Here is a 7,959-nt window from a genome sequence, read left to right on the forward strand (position 1 = left end):
TGGATGGGAATCCTAGGCCTCCGGCATTCGATCTTTTGAAGGGAGGGATACGGAGTTGGTTGGCGTGTTGTGTTCTTATTGGACGTGTGGAGGTGGCTCTGTTGATGGATTCAGATAGGTAGGGCGGCGCAGAGAGACTGAGGCATTTGTGAGTGAGGGTAAGGATCTTGAAATCTACTCTTTGACGGGGAGCCAGTGGGCAGCTTGTCTTGCCTGGGACATGTGAGTGCTTTTGGGGATGTTAAGGGCTGCTCGAAGCACATTGTTTTGTACTATCTGTAACTTGTTCAAGTTTTTTGCTGAAGTGCCTGCCAGAAGAGCATTACAGTAATCGAGTTTTGCTCCGATCGTGGCTCTAGCAATGGAGAGGCAGTTTTGGCTGGTTAGGAATGGTTTTATGGCAGTGATAAGTTTGATGGTGTGGGCAGCATGGGAGGAGATGTCGCTGACCTGACAATTCATGGAGAGAGAGGAGTCTAGGTAGATTCCTAGAGTTTTTACAGAGGATGAGAAAGTATGATGGAGTTGTCAATGTTGACATGTTCGTATTTTTTGTTGAGTTTAGGTAGGATTTCCTTGGGTCCTAAGAGGATAAACTCTGTTTTGTCCCAGTTGAGGCAGAGATTATTGGTTGCTGTCCATGTTTGGATAGTAGTGTAGATTTGGAGGAGGGCTGCTTTGTCTTGGTCGTAGTCGCCAGTGAGGGGAAGGAGTACCTGCGTATCGTCGGCGTAGTTCGTGTACCATATGCCGAGCGAGTCCAGTTTATCGAAGAGGGGCTTCGTGAATAGGTTGTATAGGGTATGCGCAGTGCAGGATCCTTGGGGAACTCCACAGTGGATGGTGGTGGGGTTTGCGTTGGCTTGGTTGGAGTATACTTTCATAGTCCTGCCCTGCAGGAATGAGGTTATCCAGGAGGTGGCGTGAGAGGAGAAGTGGGCTGCGTTCGTTAGATGGGAGGTGAGGATGTCATGATCGACCAAGTCAAACGCAGCAGAGAGGTCTAGGAGCAGCAGGAGGGCTGGTTTGCCTCTGTCCATTATCTCCATGATTTGGTTTTTTAGGTCAAGGAGGGCAATTTCTGTGCCATGACCTTTGCGGAAACCTGATTGTCTCTTGCCTAGGATGGCATTAGACTCAAGGTAGTGTTGGATCTGTGTGTGGGCAGCTTTGTCAAGAATTTTGAGAAGGAAGGGGACGGTGGTTATGGGCCGGTAGTTGTTGGGGCATGTTGGACCCAAAGATGTTTTTTTCATAAGTGGCTGTACTTATTCTTCCTTAAGGCTTTGTGGTACAATCCCAGTGGTGAAGGATGCATTGATAAATGCTGTGATGATAGGGGATAGGGCTTTGGTGCATTTTTTGATGATGGTAGGCAGGCAGATGTCACCTTTTCATGTGGATGGTTTCTTGAGGTCAATGACTTCGGATTCCGTGACGTCTCTGAAGGAGAAGAGAGGAATGGGATTGTGGAGAGGGGTAGGTGTGGGTGATGGTGTACTGCCCGATTTGGGTAGGGTATCTCATTGTGATTGGATTTTGTTTTGTAGAAGTTTAATTTTGTTCAGGAGGGCATCCTGAATACTGGAGCACCAAGCTTTGTCTTTGATGATTACGTCTGGGCTGGTGGTGGATATGATGAGGTCTTTGAATATGGCAAACATTTCCTTGGATTTTGAGTTTGCAGTGGAAATTTGGCAGTTGAAAGCCTCAGATTTAGCTTTAAAGATGTTTTTTTTGTAGGTGGAGGAGATCCTTTTAAATTCTCTAAGGGTAAGATCATTGGGTGTGGACTGCCAGGTGGCTAGGGCCATGCGTTTGGATGAGCGTAGTGTGGATAATTCCTCTGTGTACCAAGAGTTGGTGTGCATAGGTTTTTTTTCTTTTTTGTCTTCGATAGGGGCTATGGTATCGATGACTTTGGTGAGGGTATGGGAGTAGATGTTGGCGAGGATGGTGGGATTGTTGGAAAAGGGGGGTTTAAGTTCTGGAGTATCTAGGTGTGGGAGGAGGTTGAGTTTGGTCCATTTTTTGGAGCCTGTAGCTTTCCCCAGAGGGGCGTAAGAGAGTGTTTTGGTGGTTGGGATGGTAAGGATAGTGAATTGTATGCACCAGTGATCCGTCCATGGCTGGGCTGAGATGGTGGTGATGGATGAGGAGCAATTATGGTCAGCGAGCCAATCAATGGTGCGTCCTTTGCAATGTGTAGGTTCTGTGATTTTGTGGGTGAAACCTAAATCGGAGAGCTCTTTGGCTAGAGCTGTGGCTGCTATGATGAACAAATATTGCTTGTAAATACTGAACAAGATGGTATGGGTTGCTAAATAAGGAATACTGCTGTTGTTTTAGCCATTAATTTTCCTGTCCTGTAAAGGTAGGTGCTGTAGATCCGCGGAATGCAGGAATGGTGTGGTAGAGAGGTTAGGTAGAAATTGACCTTGTTGGTAGAGGCAGCGGAAACGCAGGCTTTACTGTGTACTCTCTTCTCGATGAGTGTTATTGCTTTAACTGGCATTTTGGTGCAACCAGTCTAGGTATGTCTAAATGTGGCCTGGCATGCTTTACTGTAATGTTATTACACTGGTCTACATTGTGCAGCCAGTTGGACATTTTTTCATTGTGGTATCGCATTTTTAATAGCAAAGCATTCATGTTCCTGTGCATTGTTGGTGACTAGCGTGTATTGGATTGGTGTTACCCTACAAAACCCTTGCAAACACTCTGGCTTTTTAGACAATTATTCTCAGAAAGCGTGCTGTATATTGCATTAAAATACATATTTATATGTTTCTCCTAGTGCAGTGTGTGGCATACCCCTTCAGCAGCACATTCGTGTATATTGCACACGCGTGTCAATTTAGGCCTGCCCAGAGTGTGGCATGACTCGTGATTTGTTGCTGAGTTGGGGGGGGGGCCTCAGCATGGCTCGCAGGGGGGCCCCCACATTTTGTGTTACGCCACTGCATTTCACAATGCACAGGTACTATACGTGTCCTTGAGGAGGGGTGCATATCAGATGCTACATAGTCAGCAATTCAGGGGTCTGCTACCTTTGGCTCTCCAACGCCCATGATCGCTCACCATTGGACGTACTGGTTATGGCTGATGTGTGGTCACTATAGGGACCATGGTACAGCACATCACCCGTTGCGTGGTAACAACCGGCACCATGGTGCAACACATCACTTGTTGCGTGGTAACGAACGGGACCGTGGTACAGCACATCACATGTTGCATGGTCACCACGGAGTAATCTGCAACTTGTGGCACTCCAGGTTTTTTGCACTACGTTTCCCATAATCCCTCTACATTGACTATACTGGCTAGGGCTGATGGAAAGTGTAGTGCAAAACAACTGGCAAGCCATACGTTGCAGCCCTCTGCTATAGAGATCATGGCGCCACTGTAGAGCACATCACCCGTGACGTAGCATTAGACAACATGGTATAGTATATAAAACATTGCTCGGTCACTGTAAGAATCACGGTACAACACATGAAATATTACACGCCATTATGTGACCGCAGGTCAGTGTCAGAGTTAAGGTGCGCCCCTTGAGGCGGTTTACAGATTCCACATGCCCCCCTGCATGAACCTGGCAAAGTAGTGACCCACGTGCAGCCCCCCCTGCACCAGTACCTGACTCCACACTGCCCCAGGTACAGCAGCACCCCCCAGAATGCAGCCATTGACCAGAGGCGCCTAGGCCCAGCACGTCACTCCCTGGCAGCCACCAGAAGGCACTGCTCCCTTGGCGGGTGCGGGCCACCCTTTTCTTCAGGTTTGCGTGTCAAAGGGTGTGCCGGTTTCCAGCAGAGCTGACAATAAAGCTGTGTCAGGTCTCCACCTGTGCTTTCATCACATCCACTCCCCGGGAGCCGGAGATTTGTCAGTAAACCGTGGGCACTCCCTCGGATCTGGAACAGCTGTATTGAGTGACTCCCTGCACTCCTCTGCCACTGCATCCACCCAGAGCAGCCTGGGAGCCGGGCGTGCGGGCTGCCAAGAGATCGGGCCTTCAGGAAGCGATTTGAGGGGACGCTACTGCCCGGAGTACCATGCGAGAGGGGTCTATCTGCCCCAGGCCCCAGCAAAGGTGAGTCCTTAGCAAGGCTACCGCAGATCAAAAAGCACTACCAGAGACACACTGCACCATTCCAAGGACCTCAAAAATATAGCGCGTTTCTGACTGGGGAAAACCAGGGGGCACCGCAGGAGCAGAGGTGTTTTCTGGCAGCATTCCAGTCCATCGTTTTGCAATTTGGCAGTGCCCTCGCTAGAGGGGATCAGCAACTCGCCCCCCAAACGAAGGATATAGGATTGTGAAGTTTAGGAATTGGTGGGGGCGAAAGCTGCGAGCACCTACCCCGCCCCCATTTCTAGAATTAACATAATGCACGATCCTTGACAGTCTCAGGGATCTACATCACCCAGCACACTCCATGACAGTCTCAGGGATCCTGTGCCCATCAAGCTTCATGACTCTGTCTCAGGGATTCATAGCAGCCAGCACACTCCTTGACAGTCTCGGGGATCCTGTGCCCAGCAAGCTCCATGACTCTGTCTCAGGGATTCATAGCAGCCAGCACACTCCTTGACAGTCTCAGGGATCCATTGCAGCCAGCACTCTCCTTGACAGTCTTCTCAGGTTACTGTGCCCAGCAAGCTTCATGGCAGTCTCAGGGATCCTGTGCCCATCAAGCTTCATGACTCTGTCTCAGGGATTCATAACAGCCAGCACACTCCTTGACAGTCCAGGGATCCATAGCAGCCAGCACACTCCTTGACAGTCTTCTCAGGGATACTGTGCCCAGCAAGCTTCATGGCAGTCTCAGGGATCCTATGCTCATCAAGCGTCATGACTCTGTCTCAGGGATTCATAGCAGCCAGCACACTGCTTGACAGTCTCAGGGATTCTGTGCCCAGCACCCTCCTTGACAGTCTCAGGGATACTGATCCAGCAAGCGTCATAACTCTGTCTCAGGGATTCATAGCAGCCAACACACTCCTCGACAGTCTCAGGGATCCATAGCAGCCAGCACTCTCCTTGACAGTCTTCTCATGGATACTGTGCCCAGCAAGCTTCATGGCAGTCTCAGGGATCCTGTGCCCATCAAGCTTCATGACTCTGCCTCAGGGATTCATGGCAGCCAGCACACTCCTTGACAGTCTCAGGGATTCTGTGCCCAGCACCCTCCTTGACAGTCACAGGGATACTCGTCCAGCAAGCGTCATGACTCTGTCTCAGGGATTCCTTGGCCAAAACACAGTCTTTGGGACATATCGCCTAGCTCGCTTCTTTGCCCCAAAACACAGTCTCAGAGATATACCGACCAGATGGTTTCTTGCTGGAAAACATAACCTCATGGGTATAGCACCCAACTCACTTCTTTGCCCTAAACAATGTCTCAGGCATATTGGGACCAGGTCAGTATGTGTAATCCTCAATTCCAGGGATACAGTAACCGATACTCCTCTTAGGGATATAGTGCTCTGACCACTTGGCAGGGTTATAGCATCCTGCACAATATGTGCCAGCCCCAGATATTCTCACCCACTGGTTGGGTCACCTCTCTTGATCCAGATTCAACCTCAAAGGTTGTGCTGCTGTCAGGCATCTTCCCTCTTGCAGACCTTTTAGCTTTCTCAGGACACTCAGACTTCTTAGGTCACTCAGCTCCTTCAGCTCGCTGGTCCTTTGGGTCCCTATGTTCGTTCGGGTCCCTGAGCTCTTACAGGTCACAGCGGCTTCAGGTATCTGCTCCTTAGCTCCCTCAGGTAACATCTCCTTCAGGTCTCTGGTCCTTCCCTAAGCCCCTTCAGTTCTCTGCTCCTTCAGCCTCTCCAAGCATCTCAGTTTCTTCAGGTCTCTCAGCTCACTCAGATCCCTCAGCTCCTCGAGATCCCTCAGCTCCTCCAGATCTCTCAGCTCCTTCAGGTCACAGCTCCTTCAGGTCACAGCTCCTACAAGTCCCCAAGCTTCTCCTTGTCTCTCAGCTTCTTCAGGTCCCTCAGCTCCTTCAGGCCCCTCAGCTCCTTCAGGTCTCTCAGCTCCTTCAGGCCCCTCAGCTCCTTCAGGTCCCCCAGCTCCTACAGGCCCCTCAGCTTCTCCAGGTCTCTCAGCCTCTTCAGTTCCCTCAGCTCCTTCAGGCCCCTCAGCTCCTTCAGGTCATAGCTCCTTCAGGTCCCTCAGCTCCTTCAGGTCACAGCTCCTACAAGTCCCCACGCTTCTCCGGGTCTCTCAGCTTCTTCAGGTCCCTCAGCTCCTTCATGTCCCTCAGCTCCTTCAGGTCCCTCAGCTCCTTCAGGTCTCTCAGCTCCTTCAGGCCCCTCAGCTCCTTCAGGTCCCCAGCTCCTACAGGCCCCTCAGCTTCTCCAGGTCTCTCAGCCTCTTCAGTTCCCTCAGCTCCTTCAGGCTCCTCAGCTCCTTCAGGTCATAGCTCCTTCAGGTCCCTCAGCTCCTTCAGGCCCCTCAGCTTCTCCATGTCGCTCAGCTTCTTCAGGTCCCTTGGCTCCATCGAGTCTCTCAGCTCCTTCAGGCCCCTCAGCTTCTCAGGTCTCTCAGATTCTTCAGGTCCCTCAGCTTCTTCAGGTCCCTAAGCTCTTCAGGTCTCTCAGCTCCTTCAGGTCCCTCAGCTTCCTCAGGTCTCTTGGCTCCTTCAGGTCTCTGCCCCTTCAGACCCCTCAGCTTTTTCAGGTCCCTCAGCTTCTTCTGGTCTCTCAGCTTCTTCAAGTCTCTCAGCTCCTTCAGGTACCTCAGCTCCTTCAGGTCCCTCTGCTTCTTCAGGTCCCTCAGCTTCTTCAGGTCCCTCAGCTTCTTCGGGTCCCTCAGCTCCTTCAAGTCCCTCTACTCCCTCAGGTCCCTCTGCTTCTTCAGGTCCCTCAGCTTCTTCAGGTTTCTCAGCTTCTTCAGGTCCCTCAGCTTCTTCGGGTCCCTCAGCTCCTTAAGGTCCCTCTACTCCTTCAGATCTCTGCTTCTTCAGGTCCCTCTGCTTTTTCAGGTACCTCAGCTTCTTCAGGTCCCTCAGCTCCTTCGGGTCCCTCAGCTCCTTCAGGTCCCTCAGCTCCTTCAGGTCCCTCAGCTCCTTCAGGCCCCTCAGCTTCTCCATGTCGCTCAGCTTCTTCAGGTCCCTTGGCTCCATCGAGTCCCTCAGCTCCTTCAGGCCCCTCAGCTTCTCAGGTCTCTCAGATTCTTCAGGTCCCTCAGCTTCTTCAGGTCCCTAAGCTCTTCAGGTCTCTCAGCTCCTTCAGGTCCCTCAGCTTCCTCAGGTCTCTTGGCTCCTTCAGGTCTCTGCCCCTTCAGACCCCTCAGCTTTTTCAGGTCCCTCAGCTTCTTCTGGTCTCTCAGCTTCTTCAAGTCTCTCAGCTCCTTCAGGTACCTCAGCTCCTTCAGGTCCCTCTGCTTCTTCAGGTCCCTCAGCTTCTTCAGGTCCCTCAGCTTCTTCGGGTCCCTCAGCTCCTTCAAGTCCCTCTACTCCTTCAGGTCCCTCTGCTTCTTCAGGTCCCTCAGCTTCTTCAGGTTTCTCAGCTTCTTAAGGTCTCCCAGTTTCTTCGGGTCCCTTAGCTCCTTCAGGTCCCTCTGCTCCTTCAGGTCCCTCTGCTTCTTCGGGTCCCTCGCTTATTCTGGTCTCTCAGCTTGTTCAGGTACCTCAGCTTCTTCAGGTCCCTCAGCTCCTTCGGGTCCCTCAGCTCCTTCAGGTCCCTCGGCTCCTTCAGGTCTCTACTCCTTCAGGTCCCTCCGCTCCTTCAGGTCCCTAAGCTCCTTCAGGTCCCTCAGCTCCTTCAGGTCCCTAAGCTTCTTCAGGTCCCTAAGCTTCTTCAGGTACCTCGGCTCCTTCAGGTCCCTCAGCTCCTTCAGGTCTATGCTCCTTCAGGTCTCTCAGCTCCTTAAGGCCCCTCAGCTTTTTCAGATCCCTCAGCTTCTTCTGGTCTCTCAGCCTCTTCAGGTCTCAGCTCCTT

At 51.6% G+C, this 7,959-nt stretch overlaps 1 protein-coding gene across 2 annotated transcripts in view; it reads left to right on the top strand.

The window, feature by feature from the left end:
• Positions 1–7,959, top strand: part of TACC2 (transforming acidic coiled-coil containing protein 2) — a 984,629-nt gene that overhangs the window by 124,444 nt on the left and 852,226 nt on the right. The window contains exon 1 of one of the 2 annotated variants that reach the window (XM_069611974.1): positions 3,963–4,096. The exons of the other annotated variant lie outside the window; for it this stretch is intronic. The gene's annotated coding sequence lies outside the window, so the exon portion shown is untranslated. Of the gene's footprint in view, positions 1–3,962; positions 4,097–7,959 lie in introns of those variants that run through there. 2 annotated transcript variants of the gene reach the window in all.

Source organism: Ambystoma mexicanum, chromosome 8 (genome assembly GCF_040938575.1).
Source record: "Ambystoma mexicanum isolate Mex_15411 chromosome 8, UKY_AmexF1_1, whole genome shotgun sequence".
Lineage (NCBI taxonomy): Eukaryota > Metazoa > Chordata > Amphibia > Caudata > Ambystomatidae > Ambystoma > Ambystoma mexicanum.